At 37.7% G+C, this 23,395-nt stretch overlaps 1 pseudogene; it reads right to left on the bottom strand.

Moving 5' to 3' along the window:
- Nucleotides 1-2,571: 2,571 nt before the first annotated feature.
- On the bottom strand, nt 2,572-3,230 carry LOC132357125 (baculoviral IAP repeat-containing protein 5-like; annotated as a pseudogene).
- Nucleotides 3,231-23,395: the final 20,165 nt, after the last annotated feature.

Here is a 23,395-nt window from a genome sequence, read left to right as displayed (position 1 = left end):
TGAACATATTCCCATATATTTGTTTGTTAGTTACATTTTCTCTTATGAGACTGCCTCCTCATTTTTTTTTTTTGTTTTTGTTGTTAGCCATTTATCTACTGGGGACTTGTAACTTTTCTAATTAAAATTCTGAGTAATTTAAATAACATAGAAAATATCTCCCTGTCATATTTTTATCAGGTTTTGCTTTTGTATTTGAGATACTTTCTTAAACAGGAGAGAAAAAATGTGGAATGCATATGATTTTATCTTCAGTCTTTGTTGAGGGTGACTCTTCATTGTAGCATTTATAATTTAGTGTATAGGCTGCTGGATTCAACACCAAAATGAATATCCTGAAAGGAAAGGAACAGAGAATTATAGTTTGGGAATCAGAGAGAAAATACAATTCAAATCTGGGTAAATGTGTGGTTGATTTTCTTAGGTTTAAAATCTTTTAAATTCTACATCAGCCTTTTTAGTGTCACAGCAGTGTTAATTTAGTGGGGCCACGATTTGGTGAAAACAAAGTGAAATTGCAGGGAGTAGAGGTGTTCAAATCATGGGATCTTCTATGGCATGTGAAAAACTACAATTGCCCTACAGCCAATCCTTAACTCTCTAAGCCTGTGACCTTGAATTTGACTTACTGTGTAAGGGGAATCATGCAAGTCAATTCTCTAGTTCAGGGGTCTCCAACCCCCAGACCACGGACTGGTACCGGTCCGTGACCTGTTAGGAACTGGGCTGCACAGCAGGAGGTGAGCAGCAGTTGAGTGAGTGAGGCTTCATCTGTATTTACAGCCACTCCCCATTGTTCACATTACCGCCTGAACTCCGCCTCCTGTCAGATCAGTGGCAGCATTAGATTCTCATAGGAGTGTGAACACTACTGTGAACTGTGCATGTGAGGGATCTAGGTTGCATGCTCCTTATGAGAATCTAATGCCTGATGGTCTGAGGTGGAGCCGAGGGAGTGATGTTAGTGCTGGGGAGCGGCTGCAAATACAGGTTATCATTAGCAGAGAGGTTTGACTGCACAGAGACCATAATAAATCAATTGCTTGTGGACTCATATCAAAACCCTGTTGGGCTTCCCTGGTGGTGAAATGGTTAAGAATCTGCCTGCCAATGCAGGGGACATGGGTTCGAGCCCTGGTCCGGGAAGATACCACATGCCACAGAACAACTAAGCCAGTGCGCCATAACTACTGAGCCTGTGCTCTGGAGCCCGCGAGCCACAACTACTGAAGCCCATGCACCTAGAGCCTGTGCTCTGCAACAAGAGAAGCCACCACAATGAGAAGCCCGCGCACTGCAACGAAGAGTAGCCCCTGCTCACTGCAACTAGAGAAAGCCCACGTGCAGCAACGAACACCCAATGCAGCCAAAAATAAATAAATAAATTTATAAACAACAACAACAACAAAAACCCTGTCAGTGACTGGCAAGTGAAAACAAGCTCAGGGCTCCCACTGATTCTGCATTATGGTGAGTTGTATAATTATTTCATTATATATTACAATGTAATAATAATAGAAATAAAGTGCACAATAAATGTAATGTGCTTGAATCGTCCTGAAACCATCCCCCCACTGGTCCGTGGAAAAATTGTCTTCCACAAAACCGGTCCCTGGTGCCAAAGAGGTTGGAGACTGCTGCTCCAGTCTATTTCTCTTTCAGGCAAATCCTGAAAGATGCCACGTCTTTGCTACTTTTTTATTGCATTTCCAATGCTTTCATATTTGTATCAGAACTTGGTCAATTTCTGAAAAAGAAGAAAAAAAGAGTCCTAGCTGAAGCATGCTGGATGTGTCCCTGACACCCTTAGGAGTATATAGTTGCTGAGAGAGTTTGTCAAAATTTATGTTTCCATTTTTGGGCTCTGTCACTCATTCTAATAGCTCATAGCAGCTATGCTCCACCCTCTCTCACTTGTTCTGCAATTTTTGAGCATGAGAAAAATAAACGAAGAAAGATTTATAAGGGGAGGGACTGCTGCTGGCAGATGGTGAAAATAACTGTTTCAGGAGCAGGGATAGGTGGATTTAAGAGCAGTTTATTAGAAAAATACTTAGCACTTTGTATTCAACATTGCAAAAACACGTTGGAATCTTTTATTTCATTTTTTTGTTAAAGCTTCTTTTAAAAAGCACTCTTATAGTGTACATATTTACTCTTTGATACCTTACAGAACAAGAATTTCTACAAACATAGTCTGTTCATGTTCTATAAATACTGTGTACTAAATTTGCATTGTTTCCCTGACACATTTATTTTACTGTCCTCTTTCCCATAATTCAGATCTTGTCACTTAAAATGCTTGAATCTACCCACCTTTTTCCTTTCTTATTCTAGTCCTAAATTTATCTAACTCAGGTCCCTTTACTGAGCTCTGAGCGTATATCTCCAGCTCTTTCTATGTTTCCACCATATATTCTGGAGATCATTTAAACTCATCCTATCCCTAGTCAAGCTCACAGTCTTCTACAAACCTGAACCTCTTTCAGCGTTCCCAATCTCATTCACCTAGTGCAAGCCAGAAACCTTGACATTCTTTCTCTCTCTCTCTCTCTCTCTCTCTCTTTTTTTTTATAGAGAGACTCGGTCACTGTACTTAGCACTAGCTGTACAACAAAAGTAGCCCCTGGCACCACCTTCAAGAAAAATACCAAAAATACAGTTTAAATATTCTAATTTCAAAATGTTGATGTTCTCCTTTCCTAAGGCACAGTTAAGAGGCCCCAGAGAAAAGCTGGTAACGCTGAGGGCTGTGCCTTGGAAACCATGTGTCTGTGTCGCTGTGGGGCAGTGACGGTGGGGTAGCCCCGAGGCAGCCAGCTGCTCAATCGCACAGCGGACTTTCTTTGCAGTTTCTTCAAATTCTTCCTGCTTATTGTTGGTTTCCTTTGCAATTTTGTTCTTGGCTCTTTCTTTATCCAGTTTCAAAAATTCGCTGAGGGTTAATTCTTCAAACTGCTTCTTGACAGAAAGGAAAGCACAACCAGATGAATGCTTTTTATGTTCTTCAATAGGGTCGTCATCTGGCTCCCAGCCTTCCAACTCCTTGAAGCAGAAGAAACACTGAGCCAAGTCGGGCTCGTTCTCAGGGGACAGTGGATGAAGCCAGCCATGGCCATCCGCTCCGGGGTGCAGGCGCAGCCCTCCAAGAAGGGCCAGTTCTTAAATGTGGAGAAGCAGTGGTCCTTGAGGTAGAGCTGTCAGGCCGGGGGTAATGACAGGGCACCCATGCCGCTGCAGCCGAGCAATGCCGCCGTTCAAATCTGATGGTTGAAGGATGCCGCGGGGCATTTGGCATTACCTCTGAATCCTCCCACTCGCTCACATTTCATAGCCAACCAATTACCAAGATTTACTAATTCTACTTTTTGCTGTTTCCGATGCAATCCTTTCTATCCAGTTTTGTGGTCATTTTCCTAATCCATGTCTTTATAATCTCTTACTTGGACCATTGCAAAAGCTTATTATAATTCCCTTCCTCCAAACTTTCTTCCTCCCAGTTGAAACCATTATGGCTTTAGCAAAAGGTAAATCTGATCATTTCACTCTCTTGCTTACAGATCTTTGATGGCTCCTCATTGTCTTTGGCATGGTTTGAAGACCTGGTTTCTGTCTCTCCTTCAGGCCTCATTTTCTACTAAATCGTTCTACATATCCTATGATCCAGTCACACTTAATTGCTTTCTGTACTCCAGGTATACATCCTCACATCTCCATGCTTTCTTTCTTCCCTGGACTAGCTGATTGATATCTAAGTAGTCTTTAAGATTCAGCTCAAAGGTCACCTTCTCTGTAAAATGGTCTCCGATTATACTCTCCTCCTGAACTCCTTCCTCATCCCCCACCCCACGAAGTTAGGCATTTCCTCTTCTTTGCTTCTATAGAAGATTGTGCATAATTGAATATAGCAATATCCCATAGCATTGGAATGTCTTATATATTATTTTGTTTTCTACACTAGATGGGGCATCTTTGAGGGCAGAGACTGGTATTTATTTTATATCTCCCCCCTCTACTTAATGTGGTAGGCCCTGGACATTATGTTTGTTGAATGAATGAAGGATGAATAAGTAATAGGCTTTATCCTTTTAGCTACTTTTTCTCCTGGTTCTCTAATTAATTTTTAGGCATTGGAATTTCCATTCCTGGCGCCCCCCCATACCCCGAGGGTCTTAATCCTCAAGACCATGATTATTTTACCTTTTAAATCCCCTTCCTTTTAACAAGACTCTATGAAACATTTTAAAGCTATAACGACTACATTTTTATATAAAACGCTTAGCTGAAAACTCTAAAAATGTTTCATGATGACAATTTAACACAGTCAAAGACCAGGTATTGCTGTGTCCTCATCTATATGCTGTTCTTTTGGGTAGAGATCTTTCTTGCTGCCCCAGAATTTTAACTCCCTGTTTGTTACTAGAACATTCCACAAGATTCTTCCTCAGCCTTGTCTTGTACAATTTCTTGCTGCTTCTTAATTTTTTTAATGACCTCATGAGTCCATCAATTTTTGCTTTATGAATATCGTCCCTCTTTGATGATTCTTTGTATAAAACTTTCCTGATTCTACATTCTTTTTTTGTTTTTGAGCTTGACTTTTAGCCTACATCTGTCACTTTCTTTATCACATTCTTTTGCCTTCTTATACCTCTCTTTCTGTGTCTTTGACCTGCTTCAAATTCTGTTACTTCCCTCCTTCTGAGAGCTATTTCCCCTCCCACCTATTATTTTGCAGATGGACAGGTTCCATATACAGTGAGGTCTGTTTTTCTCTTTCACTTTGTTCTTCCTTCATGCCCCATCCCAACCCCACACATGTAAGTTTTTTCATGTGCTTTCTTCCTTTTCTCCTCTATGTAACTGTACACAGTTTCTTATATAGCAATGGGAACCCATCACATTTCTCAGCTGTCCTGTTGCTCATCTCTAGTCATTGTATCTGTTTGCCTTTGCTTGCTGCATTGTCCTTATTCCTCTGTCCATTTCTTGTAGAAGTGTCCTTTATCCTGCATTCACTGGCTATTCAGTGTCAGTTTACCTTTCATTCCAAACCCTTGAAATAAACACAATTTATTAAAACTTTTGATATATGATATAAGATCATAACAAACAAATGGGATAAGAAATAGATTATTTTGCAATGTTGAGAAATTAGGCTAATTATTTCAAAAAAAAGCCTCACTTCATGTCATATACTAAAATAAACTGTAGATTAATTCATTACTTAAACATAAAAATTCAAATCATAAATGGCTAGAATAAAATATACATGAAGATTTAATTGATAACTAGTTGGGGAAGAACTTTCAGGGCATAAAAGCAATAAAGAAATCACCAAGTAAAAAGTCAATATATTTATGTATACATTGTATTTTCTATACAACAAAAAGCATAAAAACAGTAGTACAATCAGAAAACCAGTTAGGAAAATATTTCTAATGGAAATGACCAAAATTAATATTCTTAATTTTTAATTAACTAACAAGAGTGTAACAGGAATGACACCAAGTTGACAAAACACATGACAGTTCATAAAAAATTAATATCAAATATAGTAATTAAAGAAATGTAACTTCAGTAATATTTCTCATCTAATACTGGTAGGGATAAAGTGAGATGAGTATTTTCACAAATTGTTGGGAGAAGTGCAGGTAACCTTTCTGAAAAGCAGTCTCTCTTTCTGTGTATGTGTATACACATAGGCACAGATTAACACAGAGCATGCATGAAGCCATAAAACGTTCACATTAAAACTTCTTGAGAATGCATGATAACAAAATATCAAACTATGTAGACAAAACGTCCACAGCAGCATTATTTATAATGATACAAAGTTGGATAATTAAGTATTCAACAATAGGGAGATATTTATATATGTCCAAAAATTGAATACAATGCAGCTATTAGTAGTCATGTTTTCAAAGAATATTCACTTTTCAGGAACATATTAATAATATAATTATAGGTAATAAAAATGAAGATACACAACTGCTGGTGCAAAATTATACTAATTTTTAAAAGGTCTATATTGTGCAGAAGAGTCAAGTACATAAATCAAAGTATGGATGATGATGAAATTATAAATGATTTTAGTTATAAAAATATTTCCCAATAATTTTCAAATTGTCTTATGGTGATATTTTACTTCTAAAATTATATAAATTACAGAGTTATTCTATGAAGGAAAATACATGACTGTCTGTGTTCCTTTTATGAATATGCTCTTGGATAGTTTGCATTGTTTTGGAATTTTTAATTTTTATTTTTTTATTCTTTTTTAAATTGAAAGTGCTTTCTTTCATTCTCTTAGCTGTGATTTTGCCCACAAATTTCTTATGAGACCCCGATCCTTTTATACTAATATGTTCTCTAAAATCCAATTTCTTTGCTGATCTGAAGATCATTTCAACTAAGGATCTAAATTATTAAAAGTACATCCCTTGGAAACACTCCAATTAAAATATTACTTGGAAACTCACCACCAATTCTCTGCATAATTCCTTTGTGAAGTGAATTCATGAGACAAACTTCTTTTGATGATATTCTCCTGTTGTACTCCTTCATCCCTTTAGAAAGTCCTGCATCTTTTCCTCCTTTTCTTTGTTCCTCTCCCCTCTCCATTCCCTTTCTCTGACTTCTCCTTCCCTCCCTTTCCCTCCTTCACCTTTTCCTCCATGTCCATTCCTTGGCTTCTGCTCTGCTCAACTAGATCTACTTTACTTCCTTTGATTACTCTTCTCCATTTATCTTTGTTTTATGCCAGTCTTATTTTTTTTCTACATAAATTCTTTTGACTTTCCAGTCACCTCTCTGTACCCTACTTATCTATCAATCCTTTAGGTTGACACTCTGGATGTACTGGAGTACTTATATAGACTGGCATAACCTTTCTTCTTTTTTTCCCCACTAAGAAAAAAATTCATTTTTGTAACTTGATCAGCACTGGCCTTTGAGGTTTGACAGTCATGTTGCTGATACACATTCATTTTATTTTCTACTATAACCCTTAGACCCTCTTGTGATTCTGTTTTACATTGGTGCATTTGATTAATTTTTTCTTTGTGAAATACATTATATTTATGAATGCTTTATTGAATCTCATTTTATTGATTTCTGCCCAATTAAAAATTTATCCTGCTTATACTCTATTTTTATACCTATCTTGCACTGTGCAGGAACACCTGCAAATTTTATTAGCATCTTCTCCCTTCTATTCTCTAAGTAGTAAAAGAAAATATTGAATTGTTTTGAACTCAGAGTGGATCCCTAAGGGACCACATTGACACCTCCACCCAATGCAGTATGGAACTGTTAGTAACAGCTCTTTGTAATCAATTTGTTTTAACTAGTTCTGTATCTAAGCTATCCATCTATGGCATTTCCTCATAATTTATCCTTTAAAAATTTGTTTTGTTAGCCCAAGTCTCCACGAACTTTTTCTTTCTTAATACCCTAAACTTATCCTTTGAAGGAATGACTGAATTGTGATTTCATATGATTATTTTTTTAATTTACAATTCTTTTAACATCTTTATTGGAGTATAATTGCTTTACAATGGTGTGTTAGTTTCTGCTTTATAACAAAGTGAATCAGCTATACATATACGTATATCCCTATATCTCCTCCCTCTTGCGTCTCCCTCTGACACTCCCTATACAACCCCTCTTAAGTGGTCACAAACCACCGAGCTGATCTCCCTGTGCTATGCAGCTGCTTCCTACTAGCTAGCTATTTTACATTTGGTAGTTTATATGTGTCCATGTCATTCCCTCATTTCATCCCAGCTTACCCTTCCCCTTTCCTGTGTCCTCAAGTCCATTCTCTACATCTGCATTTTTATTCCTGTCCTGCCTCTAGGTTCTTCAGAACTTTTTTTTTTTTTAGCTTCTATATATACGTGTTAGCATACGGTATTTATTTTTCTCCTTCTGACTTACTTCACTCTGTATGACAGTCTCTAGGTAGATCCACCTCACTACAAATAACTCAATTTCCTTTCTCTTTATGGCTGAATAATATTCCATTGTATATATGTGCCACATCTTCTTTATCCATTCATCTGTCGATGTAAACTTAGGTTGCTTCCATGTCCTGGCTATTGTAAATAGAGCTGCAATGAACATTGTGGTACATGACTCTTTTTGAATTATGGTTTTCTCAGGGTATATGCCCAGTAGTGGGATTGCTGGGTTGTATGGTAGTTCTATTTTTAGTTTTTTAAGGAACCTCCATACTGTTCTCTGTAGTGGCTGTATCAATATACATTCCCACAAAGAGTGCAAGAGGGTTCCCTTTTCTCCACACCCTCTCCAGCATTTATTGTTTGTAGATTTTTTGATGATGGCCATTCTGACCACGGTGAGGTGATACCTCACTGTAGTTTTCATTTGCTTTTCTCTAATGATTAGTGATGTTGAGCATTCTTTCATGTGTTTGTTGGCAATCTGTATATCTTCTTTGGAGAAATGTCTATTTAGGTCTTCTGCCCATTTTTGGATTGGGTTGTTTGTTTTTTTGATATTGAGCTGCATGAGCTGCTTGTAAAATTTGGAGATTAATCCTTTGTCAGTAGCTTCATTGACAAATATTTTCTCCCATTCTGAGGGCTGTCTTTTTGTCTTGTTTATGGTTTTCTTTGCTGTGCAAAAGCTTTTAAGTTTCATTAGGTCCCATTTGTTTATTTTTGTTTTTATCTCCATTTCTCTAGGAGGTGGGTCAAAAAGGATCTGGCTGTGATTTATGTCATAGAGTGTTCTGCCTATGTTTTCCTCTAAGAGTTTGATAGTTTCTGGCCTTACATTTAGGTCTTTAACCCATATTGAGTTTATTGCTGTGTATGGTGTTAGGGAGTGTTCTAATTTCATGATTTAACATGCAGCTGTCCAGTTTTCCCAGCACCACTTACTGAAGATGCTGTCTTTTCTCCATTGTATATTCTTGTCTCCTTTCTTAAAAATAAGGTGCCCATATGTGTGTGGGTTTATCTCTGGGATTTCTATTCCTGTTCCATTGATCTATATTGCTGTTTTTGTGCCAGTACCATACTGTCTTGATTACTGTAGCTTTGTATTATAGTGAAGTCAGGGAGCCTGATTCCCCCAGCTCCGTTTTTGTTTTTCAAGATTGTGTGGACTCTTTGGGGTCTTTTGTGTTTCCATACAAATTGTGAAATTTTTTGTTCTAGTTCTGTGAAAAATGCCATTGGTAGTTTGATAGGGATTGCACTGAATCTATAGATTGCTTTGGGTAGTATAGTCTTTTTCACAATGTTGATTCTTCCAATCCAAGAACATGGTATATCTCTCCATCTGTTTGTATAATCTTTAATTTCTTTCATCAGTGTCTTATAGTTTTGTACATACAGGTCTTTTGTCTCCTTAGGTAGGTGTATTCCTAGGTACTTTATTCCTTTTGTTGCAATGGTAAATGGGAGTGTTTCCCTAATTTCTCTTTCAGATTTTTCATCATTAGTGTATAGGAATGCAAGAGGTTTCTGTGCATTATTATTGTATCCTGCTACTTTACCAAATTCATTGACTGGCTCTAGTAGTTTTCTGGTAGCATCTTTAGGATTCTCTATGTATAGTATCATGTCATCTGCAAACAGTGACAGCTTTACTTCTTCTTTACTGATTTGGATTCCTTTTATTTCTTTTTCTTCTCTGACTGCTGTGGCTAACACTTCCAAAACTATGTTGAATAATAGTGGTGAGAGTGGACAACCTGGTCTTGTTCCTGACCTTAGAGGAAATGGTTTCAGTTTTTCCCCATTGAGAATGATGTTGGCTGTGGGTTTGTCATATATGGTCTTTATTATGTTGAGGTAAGTTCCCTCTATGCATACTTTCTGGAGGGTTTTTATCATAAATGGGTGTTGAATTTTTTCCAAAGCTTTTTCTTCATCTATTGAGATGGTCATATGGATATTCTCATTCAATTTGTTAATATGGTTTATCACATAGTTTGACTTGTGTATATTAAAGAATCCTTTGTTTATATGTGCCACATCTTCTTTATCCATTCATCCAATGATGGATATTTAGGTTGCTTCCATGTCCTGGCATATATACAATGGAATATTACTCAGCTATAAAAAGAAACGAAATTGAGTTATTTGTAGTGAGGTGGATGGAGTTAGAGTCTGTCATACAGAGTGAAGTCAGTCAGAAAGAGAAAAACAAATACAGTATGCTAACGCATATATTTGGAATCTAAGGGAAAAAAAAAGTTATGAAGAACTTAGTGGTAAGACAGGAATAAAGACACAGACCTACTAGAGAATGGACTTGAGGATATGGGGAAGGGGAAGGGTAAGATGTGACAAAGTGAGAGAGTGGCATGGACACATATACACTACCAAACGTAAAAGAGATAGCTAGTGGGAAGCAGCCGCATAGCACAGGGAGATCAGCTTGGTGCTTTGTGATCACCTAGAGGGGTGGGATAAGGATAGTGGGAGGGAGGGAGATGCAAGAGGGAAGAGATATGGAAACATATGTATATGTATAACTGATTCACTTTGTTATAAAGCAGAAACTAACACACCATTGTAAAGCAATTATACTCCAATAAAGTTTTTTTTTTTTAAAAAAAAAAAAGAATCCTTGCATTCCTGGGATAAACTCCACTTGATCATGGTGTATGATCCTTTAATGTGCTGTTGGATTCTGTTTGCCAGTATTTTGTTGAGGATTTTTGCATCTATATTAATCAGTGATATTGGCTTGTAGTTTTCTTTTCTAGTGACATCTTTGTCTCGTTTTGGTATCAAGGTGATGGTGGCCTCGTAGAATGAGTTTGGGAGTGTTGCTCCCTCTGCTGTATTTTGGAAGAGTTTGAGAAAAATAGGTGTTAGCTCTTCTCTAAATGTTTGATAGAATTCGTTTGTGAAGCCATCTGGTCCTGGGTTTTTGTTTGTTGGAAGATTTTTGATCACAGTCTCAATTTCAGTGCCTGTGATTGCTCTGTTTATATTTTCTATTTCTTCCCGGTTCAGTCTCAGAAGGTTGTGCTTTTCTAAGAATGTGTCCATTTCTTCCAGGTTGTCCATTTTATTGGCATATAGTTGTTTGTAGTAATCTCTCATGATGCTTTATATTTCTGCAGTGTCACTTGTTACTTCTCCTTTTTCATTTCTAGTTCTATTGATTTGAGTCTTCTCCCTTGTTTTCTTGATGAGTCTGGCTAATGGTTTATCAATTTTGTTTATCTTCTCAAAGAACCAGCTTTTAGTTTTATTGATCTTCGCTATCATTTCCTTCATTTCTTTTCCATTTTTTTCTGATCTGATCTTTATGATTTCTTATGATTTCTTTCCTTCTGCTAACTTTGGAGGTTTTTTTGTTCTTCTTTCTCTAATTGCTTTAGGTGTAAGGTTAGGTTGTTTATTTGAGATGTTTCTTTTTTCTTGAGGTAAGATTGTACTGCTATAAACTTCTGTCTTAGAAATGCTTTTGCTGCATTCCATAGGTTTTGGTTCGTCGTGTTTTCATTGTCATTTGTTTCTAGGTATTTTTTGACTTCCTCTTTGATTTCTTCAGCTATCTCTTGGTTATTAAGTAGTGTATTGTTTAGCCTCCATGTGTTTCTATTTTTTACAGTTTTTTTCCTGTAATTGATATCTAATCTCATAGCGTTGTTGTCGGAAAAGATACTTGATACGATTTCAATTTTCTTAAATTTACCAAAACATGATTGGTGACCCAAAATATGATCTATCCTGGAGATTGTTCCATGAGCACTTGAGAAGAAAGTGTATTCTGTTGTTTTTGGATGGAATGTCCTATAAATATGAATTGAATTAAGTCCATCTTGTTTAATGTATCATTTAAAGCTTGTGTTTCCTTATTTATTTTCATTCTGGATGATCTGTGCACTGGTGAAAGCGGGGTGTTAAAGTCCCGTACTATGATTGTGTTATGTCGATTTCCCCTTTTATGGCTGTTAGCATTTGCCTTATGTATTGAGGTGCTCCTAAGTTGGGTGCATACATATTTACAATTGTTTTACCTTCTTCTTGGATTGATCCCTTGATCATTATGTAGTGTCCTTCTTTATTTGTTGTAATAGTCTTTATTTTAAAGTCTATTTGTCTGATGTGAGAGTTGCTACTCCAGCTTTCTTTTGATTTCCATTTGCATGGAATAACTTATTCCATCCCATCACTTTCAGGCTGTATGTGTCCTAGGTCTGAAGTGGGTCTCTTGTAGACAGCATAAATACAGTCTTGTTTTTGTATCTATTCAGCCAGTCTATGTCTATTCGTGGGAGCATCTAATCCATTTACATTTAAGATAATTATCAATATGTATGTTCCTATTATGTTTTTCTTAATTGTTTTGCATTTGTTATTGGTAGGTCTTTTCCCTCTCTTATGTTTCCTGCCTAGAGAAGTTGCTTTAACCTTTGTTGTAAAGCTGGTTTGGTGGTGCTGAATTCTCTTAGCTTTTGCTTGTCTGTAAAAGTTTTAATTACTCTGTTGAATCTGAATGAGATCCTTGCTGGGTAGAGTAGACTTGGTTGTAGGTTTTTCCCTTTCATCACTTTAAATATGTCTTGCCACTCCCTTCTGGATTGCAGAGTTTCTGCTGCATGATCAGCTGTTAACCTTATGGGGATTCCTTTGTAAATTATTTGTTGTTTTTCCCATGCTGCTTTTAATAATTTTTCTTTGTATTTAATTTTTGATAGTTTGATCAATATGTGTCTTGGTGTGTTTCTCCTTGGATTTATCCTGTATGGGACTCTCTGTGCTTCCTGGACTTGATTGACTATTTCCTTTCCCTTATTAGGGAAGTTTTCAACTATAATCTCTTTAAATATTTTCTCTGTTCCTTTCTTTTTCTCTTCTTCTTCTGGGACCCTATAATTCGAATGTTGGTGTGTTTAATATTGTCCCAGAGGTCTGTAAGACTTTCCTCAATTCTTTTCATTCTTTATTCTGCTCTGCACTAGTTATTTCCACTATTTTATCTTCCAGGTCACTTATCCGTTCTTCTGCCTGTTATTCTGCTATTGATTCCTTCTAGTGAATTTTTAATTTCGTTTATTGTGTTGTTCAGCATTGTTTGCTTGCTCTTTAGTTCTTCTAGGTCCTTGTTAAACGTTTCTTGTATTTTCTCCATTCTATTTCCAATATTTTGAATCACCTTTACTATCATTACTCTGAATTCTTTTTCAGGTAGACTGCCTATTTCCTCTTCATTTGTTTGGTGTGGTCGGTTTTTACCTTGCTCCTTCATCTGCTGTGTGTTTCTATGTCTTGTCATTTTGCTTAACTTACTGTGTTTGGGTCTCCTCTTTGCAGGCTGCAGGTTCGTCGTTCCTATCGTTTTTCGTGTCTGCCCCCAGTGGCTAAGTTTGGTTCAGTGGGTTGTGTAGTCTTCCTGGTGGAGGGGACTAGTGCCTGTGTTCTGGTGGATGAGGCAGGATCTTGTCTTTCTGGTGGACAGGACCACTTCCGGTGCTGTGTTTTGGGGTGTCTGTGGCCTTATTATGATTTTAGGCAGCCTCTCTGCTAATGGATGGGGCTGTGTTCCTGCCTTGCTAGTTGTTTGGCATAGGGTGTCCAGCACTGTAGCTTGCTGTTCGTTGAGTGGAGCTCCATCTTAACATTGAGATGGAGATCTCTAGGAGAGCTTTTGCCATTTGATATTACATGGAGCCAGCAGGTCTCTGGTGGACCAATGTCCTGAAGTCGGCACTCCCACCTCAGGGGTACAGGCCTGACACCCAGCCGGAACACCAAGACCCTGTCAGCCACATGGCTCAGAATAAAAGGGAGAAGAAAAGAAAGAACGAAAGAAAAAAATAAAATAAAAAGAAATAAAGTTATTAAAATGAAAAATAAAAAATTATTAAAATAAAAAAATTAAAAAGTAATTTAAAAAAAGAAAATCAAAAGAGAGAAGAGTGCAGCCAGAACAAAAAAGAAATCCACCAATGATAGCAAGTGCTAAAAGCTATACTAAAAAGAAAAAAAAAATAATAAAAAAATAAAAGGACAGACAGAACCCTAGGTCAAATGGTAAAAGGAAAGCTATACAGACAAAATCACACAAAGAAGCATACACATACACACCTACAAAAAGAGAAAAAGGAAAAAAAAATATGTAAATTTAAAAAAGGAAGAGTGCAACCAAATCAATAAACAAATCTACCAATGATTAAAAACTCTAAATACTTAACTAAGATAAATATAAAACCAGAAACCAGTCAGTCACATATAGCAAACCCCAAGTGTACAGTTGCTCCCAAAGTCCACCGCCTCAGTTTTGGGATAATTCTTTGTCTCTTCAGGTATGCACAAGATGCAAGGGTACGTCAAGTTGATTGTGGAGATTTAATCCGCTGCTCCTGAGGCTGCTGGGAGAAATTTCCCTTTCTCTTCTTTGTTCGCACAGCTCCTGGGGTTCAGCTTTGGATTGGCCCTGCCTCTGCATGTAGGCCACCTGGGGGAGTCCATTCCCACCCAGACAGGATGGGGTTAATGGAGCAGCTGATTAGGCGGTTCTGGCTCACTCAGCCAAGGGGGAGGGATGGGTAAGGATGTGGGGTGAGCCTGTGGCGACAGAGGCCAGCACAACATTGCAACAGCCCAAGGCATGCTGTGTGTTCTCCCAGGGAAGTTGTCCGTGGATCATGGGACTCTGGCAGTAGCCGGGTGCACAGGCTTCAGGGAGGGGAGGTGTGGATAGTGACCTGTGCTTGCACACAGGCTTCTTGATGGCTGCAGTAGCAGCCTTGGCTTTTCATGCCCGTCTCTGGTGTCCGCGCTGATAGCCGTGGCTCACTACCTTCTCTGAAGCTTGTTTAGGCGGTGCTCTGAATCCCCTCTCCTCGCGCACCCTGAAACAATGGTCTCTTGCATCTTAGACAGGTCCAGAGTTTTTCCCAGACTCCTTCTTGGTTAGTTGTGGCACACTAGCCCCCTTCAGGCTGTGTTCACACAGCCAACTCCAGTCCTCTCCCTGGGATCTGACCTCCAAAGCGGAAGCCTCAGCTCCCAGCCCCCACACCACCAGTGGGTTAGCAGACAAGCCTCTCAGGCTGGTGAGTGCTGGTCGGCAATGATCCTCTGTGTGGGAATCTCTCCACTTTGCTCTCTGCACCCCTGTTGCTGCACTCTCCTTCATGACTGCGAAGCTTCCCCCCACCACACCCTGTCCCTACCAGTGAAGGGGCTTCCTAGTGTGTGGAAAGTTTTCCTCCTTCACAGCTCCCTCCCTGAGGTGCAGGTCCCATCCCTATTCTTTTGTCTCTGTTTTTTCTTTTTCTTTTGCCCTACCCAGTTACGTGGGGAGTTTCTTGCTTTTTGGGAAGTCTGAGGTCTTCTGCCAGTGTTCAGTAGGTCTTCTGTAGGAGTTTTTCCACATGTATATATATTTCTGATGTCTTTGTGGGAAGGAAGGTGATCTCCACATCTTACTCCTCCGCCATCTTGAAGGTCTCCTAATTTACAACTTTGATTAATTTTTATGTACATTAATAAAGTGGATATAAAGTTATAAACATGGTGATCATAAAATTTCATTTCAGCTTTAGAGCTTTTTCATTGCAGTATAATTTATTTACAATATTACATTAATTTAAGGTGTACAGCAGCATGGTGATTCAGTATTTTTATAAATTATACTCCATTAAAAGTTATTATAAGATAATGACTATAATTCTTTATGCTGCTCAATATATATTTTTGTTGCTTATCTATTTTATACATAGTAGTTGGTACCTCTTAATCCCATACCCCTATCTTGATCCTCCCTCCTTCCCACTCCCCAATGCTAACCACTAGTTTGTTTTCTATATCTGTGAATATGTTTCTGTTTTGCTATATACGTTCATTTGTTTTATTATTTGGATTCCATATATAAGTGATATAAGTTATTTGTCTTTCACTATCTGACTTATTTCTCTTAACTAATATTCTCCAGGTCCATCCACGTTGCTGCAAATGGCAGAATTTCATTCTTTTTTATGGCTAATATTCCACTGTGTGTATACACACACACGTACACACACTCACAGGCACATGCACAGAGTACATTTTCTCTATCCATTCATCTGTGGATGGATACTTTGGTTGCTTCCATATCTTGGCTATTGAAAATACTACTGCTATGAACATTGCAGTGTGTATATGTTTTCAAATTAGTGTTTTTGCTTTGTCCATGTATATACTCGAAGTAAAATTGCTGGATCATATGGTAGTTTTTTTTGAGTTTTATTTAGTTCTATTTGTAGTAATAGCCTCTTAAATTTGTTGAGACTTGTTTTGTGGTCTAGCATGTGATCTATCCTGGAGAGTGATCTATGTGCACTTGAAAAGAATATATATTCTGCTGTTTTTGGATGGAATGTCCTGTAGATATCTATTAGGTCCAACTGGATTGCTGTATCATTTAAGATTGCTGTGCCTTATTGATTTTATGTCTGGATGATCTGTCCATTGATGTAAGTGGGATGTTAAAGTCTCCAAATATTATTGTATTATTATCAATTTCTCCCTTTATATCTGCTAATATTTGTTTTATATATTTAGGTGCCCCTCCATTGGGTGCATATATGTTAGCAAGTGTAATATCCTCTTCTCTTATTGATCCCATTATATAATGCCCTTATTTGTCTTTTATTATAACCTTTCCTTTAAAGTCTATTCTTTCTGATATGAATATTGCTACCCCCCACTTTATTTTCATTTGAGTTTGCATGAAATATCTTTTTTCATCTCCTCACTTTCAATCTGTGTGTCTTTAGCTCTGAAGTGAGTCTCTTATAGGCAGCATATAGAAGTGTCTTTTTTTTATCCAATCAGCCACCCTATGTCTTTTGATTGGAACATTCAGTCCATTGGTATTTAAAGTAATTATTGATAGGAATGTACTTATTGCCATTTTGTTACTTGTTTTCAGGTTGCCTTTTTAGTTCTTCTCTGTTCATTTCTTCTTTTTGTTTCTTCCTTTGTGGTTTGATAATTTTCTTTAGTAGTATGCTTGTGTTTCTTTCTTTTTAGTTTTTACATATCTATTGTAGATTTTTGATTTGTGGTTACCATGGGGTTCATATATGTTGGACTATATCTACTTGACTTAAACTGGTATTCATTTAAGTTCCAAAATATTCTAAAATGTCTGTATTTTTTACTCCCCTCCTCTACATTTTGCATTTTTGATGTCATATTTTACATCTTCATGTTTATCCTTTAACTGTTTATTGTAGTTATAGTTTTTGTCTTTTAATCTTTGCACTGGCTTATTTAAGTGGTTGATCCTCAATCCTTACTGTATATTTGCCTTTCCTAGTGTGATTTTCCCTTCCTATAGATTCTTCTTTTCCACTTAGAGAAGACCCTTTAATATTTCTTTTACTGTAGGTTTAGTATTGATGAACTCTTAGTTTTTGCTTGTCTGTAAATCTCATTATCTCTCTTTCTCTTCTAAGTGATAATCTTGCTGGGTAGAGTATCCTAGTTTGCAGGTTTTTCCCTTTCAGCACTTTGAATATATCATGCCACTCCTTTCTGTCCTGCAAAATTTCTGCAGAGAAGTCAACTGACAGCCTTCTGGGGATTCCCTTGTATATAACACTTTGTTTTTCTGATGCTGCCTTTAGAATTCTCTCTTTATAACTTTTTCCATTTTAATTATGATATGTCTTGGTGTGGGTCTGTTTGGGTTCATCTTTTTTGAGATACCTCTGTGCTTCCTGTACCTGGATATCTGTTTCCTTCTTCAGGTTTGGGAAGTTTTCAGCTATAATGTCCTCAAATATATTTTCAATCTCCTCTCCCTCTTCTCCTTCTGGGACCTGTATAATATGAATATTGGTATACTTAATGTTACTCCAGAGATCTCTTAACCTGTTTTCATTTTTTAAACTTTGTTTTTCTTTTTGCTGTTTTGATTGGGTCATTTCCATTGTTCTATCATCCAGATCATTTATGTATTCTTCTGTATCACTTAGTCTGCTATTCATTCCTTCTAGTGTGTTTTTTATTTCAGCTATTGAATTCTTCATTACTGTATGGGTCTTTTTATATTTTCTAGTTCCTTGTTAAAATTTTCACTGTCTATATCTATTTTCCTCCCTAATGTGTTAAAAGTTTTATTACAGTGCCTTGAATTCTTTATCTGGTAAATTGTTTATTTCTGTTTTTTTCTTTTTTATTTTTTCTGGGGTTTCTCTTGCTCTTTCAGTGGAGACCAGTTCCTCTGCCTTCTCATTTTGCTTCACTTTCCCTGCCTCTATGAATTTAGGTATAAGAGTTACCTGTAGAGGTTTCTTCCCAGTCGTGGCCACCCCAGATCCAGTGCTGTGCTGTGGCATGGAGGGAGCAGGGACAGGGTTTTTGCTCAGCTTGGGCGGGGGTGTGTGCTGAGGCTGTCACAGGAAACCCAGCATCCGCTATTGCAGACCTCTCTCTGCACTGCCTCAGCATCAAGCCAGCAGTTGTGTAGCAAAATAAACCCCCCAAATTATTTATAACCTAGAGAAGAATTCTTTTTTAAACTGGGTGTAATAAAGGCTTTTCTAACCAAGATGCACAATGCAGAGCCAAAAAAGAAAATATTGATAACATTGGTTTCTTAAAAACAGAACAAAACAAAAATTTATGGCAAAATCAACAAAACAAAAACTTAAAGATTAGTAACAAACTTTTGAAAATCTATTTGCATTTTATATCCATGATGGGTGATTCTTCCTAGTGTGCAAAGAGCTTCTACCAATCAATAAGAAAATACTGAAGATTTAGGAACCTAGATGGCAGAGTAGAAGGATGTGCTCTCACTCCCTCTTGCAATAACACCAGAATCACAACTAGCTGCTGGACAATCATTGACAGGAAGACACTGGAACTCAACAAAAACGATATCCCAAATCCAATGACAAAGGAGAAGCCACAGTGAGATGGTAGGAGGGGTGCAATCACAGTAAAATCAAATCCCATAACTGCTGGGTGGGTGACTCACAGACTGGAGAACATTTATACCACAGAAGTCCACACAGTGGAGTGAAGGTTCTGAGCCCCAAATCAGGTTCCCAACCTGAGTGTCTGGCAATGGGAGGAGGAATTCCTACAGAATCAGACTTTGAAGGCTAGTGGGATTTGATTGCAGGACTTCGACAGGACTGGGGGAAACAGAGACTCGACTCTTGGAGGGCACACACAAATTAGTGTGCACATCAGGACACAGGGTAAGAGCAGTGACCCCAGGGATGACTGAACCAGACCTACCTGCTAGTGTTGGAGGGTCTCCTGCAGAGGTGGGCAGTGGCTGTGGCTCACCATGGGGACAAGGACACTGGCAGCAGAAGTTCTGGGAAGTACTCCTTGGCGTGAGCCCTCCCAGAGTCTAATATTAGCCCCACCAAAGAGCCCGGGTAGGCTCCAGTGTTGGGTTGCCTCAGGCAAAACAACCAACAGGGAGGGAACCCAGCGCCACCCATCAACAGTCAAGTGGATTAAAGTTTTACGGACCTCTGACCGCCACAGCAACAGTCAGCTCTACCCACCTCCAGAGACTGCCATCAAGCCTCTTAGATAGCCTCAACCACCAGAGGGCAGACAGCAGAAGCAAGAAAAACTACAGTCCTGCAGCCTGTGGAACAAAAACCACAGTTACAGAAAGATAGACAAGATGAAAAGGGAGAGGGCTATATACCAGATGAAGGAACAAGGGAAAACCCCAGAAAAACAACTAAATGAAGTGGAGATAGGCAACCTTCCAGAAAAAGAATTCAGAATAATGATAGTGAAGATGATCCAGGACCTCGGAATAAGAATGGAGGCAAAGATTGAGAAGATGCAAGAAATGATTAACAAAGACCTAGAAGAATTAAAGAACAAACAAACAGAGATGACCAATACAATAACTGAAATGAAGACTACACTAGAAGGAATCAATAGCAGAATAACTGAGGCAGAAGAATGGATAAGTGACCTGGAAGACAGAATGGTGGAATTCACTGCTGCAGAACAGACTAAAGAAAAAGAATGAAAAGAAATGAAGACAGCCTAAGAGACCTCTGGGACAACATTAAACGCAACAACATTCACATTATAGGGGTCCCAGAAGGAGAAGAGAGAGAGAAAGGACCAGAGAAAATATTTGAAGAGATTATAGTCGAAAACTTGCCTAACATGGGAAAGGAAATAGCCACCCAAGTCCAGGAAGCGCAGAGAGTCCCATACAGGATAAACCCAAGGAGAAGCATGCCGAGACACATAGTAATCAAAGTGGCAAAAATTAAAGACAAAGAAGAATTATTGAAAGCAGCAAGGGAAAAATGACAAATAACATACAAGGGAACTCCCATAAGGTTAACAGCTGATTTCTCAGCAGAAACTCTACAAGCCAGAAGGGAGTGGCATGATAAACCTAAAGTGATGAAAGGGAAGAACGTACAACCAAGATTACTCTACCCAGCAAGGATCTCATTTAGATTTGATGGAGAAATCAAAAGCTTTAGAGACAAGCAAAAGCTAAGAGAATTCAGCACCACCAAACCAGCTCTACAATAAATGCTAAAGGAACTTCTCTAAGTGGAAAACACAAGAGAAGAAAAGGACCTACAAAAACAAACCCAAAACAATTAAGAAAATGGTCATAGGAACATACATATCAATAATTACCTTAAACGTGAATGGATTAAATGCTCCAACCAAAAGACACAGGCTTGCTGAATGGATACAAAAACAAGACCCATATATATGCTGTCTACAAGAGACCCACTTCAGACCTAGGGACACATACAGACTGAAAGTGAGGGGATGGAAAAAGATATTCCATGCAAATGGAAATCAAAAGAAAGCTGGGGTAGCTCATATCAGATAAAATAGACTTTAAAATAAAGAATGTTACAAGAGACAAGGAAAGACACTACATAATGATCAAGGGATCAATCCAAGAAGAAGATATGACAATTATAAATATATATGCACCCAACATAGGAGCACCTCAATACATAAGGCAACTGCTAACAGCTATAAAAGAGGAAATCGACAGTAACACAATAATAGTGGGGGACTTTAACTCCTCACTTACACCAATGGACAGATCATCCAAAATGAAAATAAATAAGGAAACAGAAGCTTTAAATGACACCATAGACCAGATAGATTTAATTTATACTTATAGGACATTCCATCCAAAAACAGCAGATTACACTTTCTTCTCAAGTGCACATGGAACATTCTCCAGGATAGATCATATCTTGGGTCACAAATCAATCCACAGTAAATTTAAGAAAATTGAAATCATATCAAGCATCTTTTCTGACCACAACACTATGAGATTAGAAATGAATTACAGGGAAAAAACATAAAAAAACACAAACACATGGAGGCTAAACAATACGTTACTAAATAACCAAGAGATCACTGAGGAAATCAAAGAGGAAATCAGAAAATACCTAGAGACAAATGACAATGAAAACACGACGATCCAAAACCTATGGGATAGAGCAAAAGCAGTTCTAAGAGGGAAGTTTATAGCCATACAAGCATACCTCAACAAAAAAGGAACATCTCAAATAAACAATCTAACGTTACACCTAAAGGAACTAGAGAAAAAAGAACAAACAAAACCCAAAGTTAGCAGAAGGAAAGAAATCATTAAGATCAGAGCAGAAATAAATGAAATAGAAACAAAGAAAACAATAGCAAAGATCAATAAAACTAAAAGCTGGTTCTTTGAGAATATAAACGAAATTGATAAACTATTAGCCAGACTCGTCAAGAAACAGAGGGAGAGGACTGAAATCAATAAAATTAGAAATGAAAAAGGGGAAGTTACAACAGACACCACAGAAATACAAAACATCCTATGAGACTACTACAAGCAACTCTATGCCAATAAAATGGACAACCTGGAAGAAATGGACAAATTCTTAGAAAGGTATAACCTTTCAAGACTGAACCAAGAAGAAATAGAAAATATGAACAGACCAATCACAAGTAATGAAATTGAAACTGTGATTAACATCTTCCAACAAACTAAAGTCCAGTACCAGATGGCTTCAAGGTGAATTCTATCAAACATTTAGAGAAGAGCTAACACTCATCCTTCTCAAACTCTTCCAAAAACTTGCTGAGGAAGGAACACTCCCAAACTCATTCTATGAGGTCACCAATACCCTGATATCAAAACCAGACAAAGATACTACAAAAAAAGAAAATTACAGACCAATATCACTGATGAATATAGATGCAAAAGTCCTCAACAAAATACTAGCAAACAGAATCCAACAACACATTAAGAGGATCATACACCATGATCAAGTGGGATTTACCCCAGGGATGCAAGGATTCTTCAATATATGTAAATCAATCAATGTGATAAACCATATTAACAAATTGAAGAATAAAAACCATATGATCATCTCAATACATGCAGACAAAGCTTTTGAAAGAATTCAACACCGATTTATGACAAAAACACTCCAGAAAGTGTGCATAGAGGGAACCTACCTCAACATAATAAAGGCCATATATGACAAATCCACAGCAAACATCATTCTCAATGGTGAAAAACTGAAAGCATTTCCTCTAAGATCAGGAACAATACAAGGATGTCCTCTCTCACCACTATCATTCAACGTAGTTTTGGAAGTCCTAGCCACAGCAATCAGAGAAGAAAAAGAAATAAAAGTAATACAAACTGGAAAAGAAGAAGTAAAACTGTCACTGTTTGCAGATGACATGATACTAGACATAGAGAATCCTAAAGATGCCACCAGAAAACTACCAGAGCTAATCAATGAATTTGGGAAAGTTGCAGGATACAAAATTAATGCACAGAAATCTCTTGCATTCCTATACACTAATGATGAAAAATCTGAAAGAGAAATTATGGAAACACTCCCATTTACCACTGCAACGAAAAGCATAAAATACCTAGGAATAAACCTACCTAGGGCGACAAAAGTCCTGTATGCTGAAAATTATAAGACACTGATGAAAGAAATTAAAGATGATGCCAACAGATGGAGTTATATACCATGTTCTTCGATTGGAAGAATCAATACTGTTAAAATGACTATACTACCCAAAGCAATCTACAGATTCAATGCAATCCCTATGAAATTACCAATGGCATTTTTTATGGAACTAGAACAAAAAATCTTAAAATTTGTATGGAGACACAAAAGACCTCGAATAGCCAAAGCAGTCTTGAGGGAAAGAAACGGAGCTGGAGGAATCAGATTCCCTGACTTCAGATTATACTGCAAAGCTACAGTCATGAAGACAGTATGGTACTGGCACAAAAACAGAAATATAGATCAATGGAAAAAAATAGAAAGCCCAGAGGTAAACCCACGCACCTATGGTCAACTAATCTATGACAAAGGATGCAAGGATATACAATGCAGAAAAGACAGTCTCTTCAATGA

The sequence above is a fragment of the Balaenoptera ricei genome, chromosome X (genome assembly GCF_028023285.1).
Source record: "Balaenoptera ricei isolate mBalRic1 chromosome X, mBalRic1.hap2, whole genome shotgun sequence".
NCBI lineage: Eukaryota > Metazoa > Chordata > Mammalia > Artiodactyla > Balaenopteridae > Balaenoptera > Balaenoptera ricei.
Note: the sequence above shows the minus strand (reverse complement) of the source record. Positions and strands in the feature narration are given on the sequence as shown.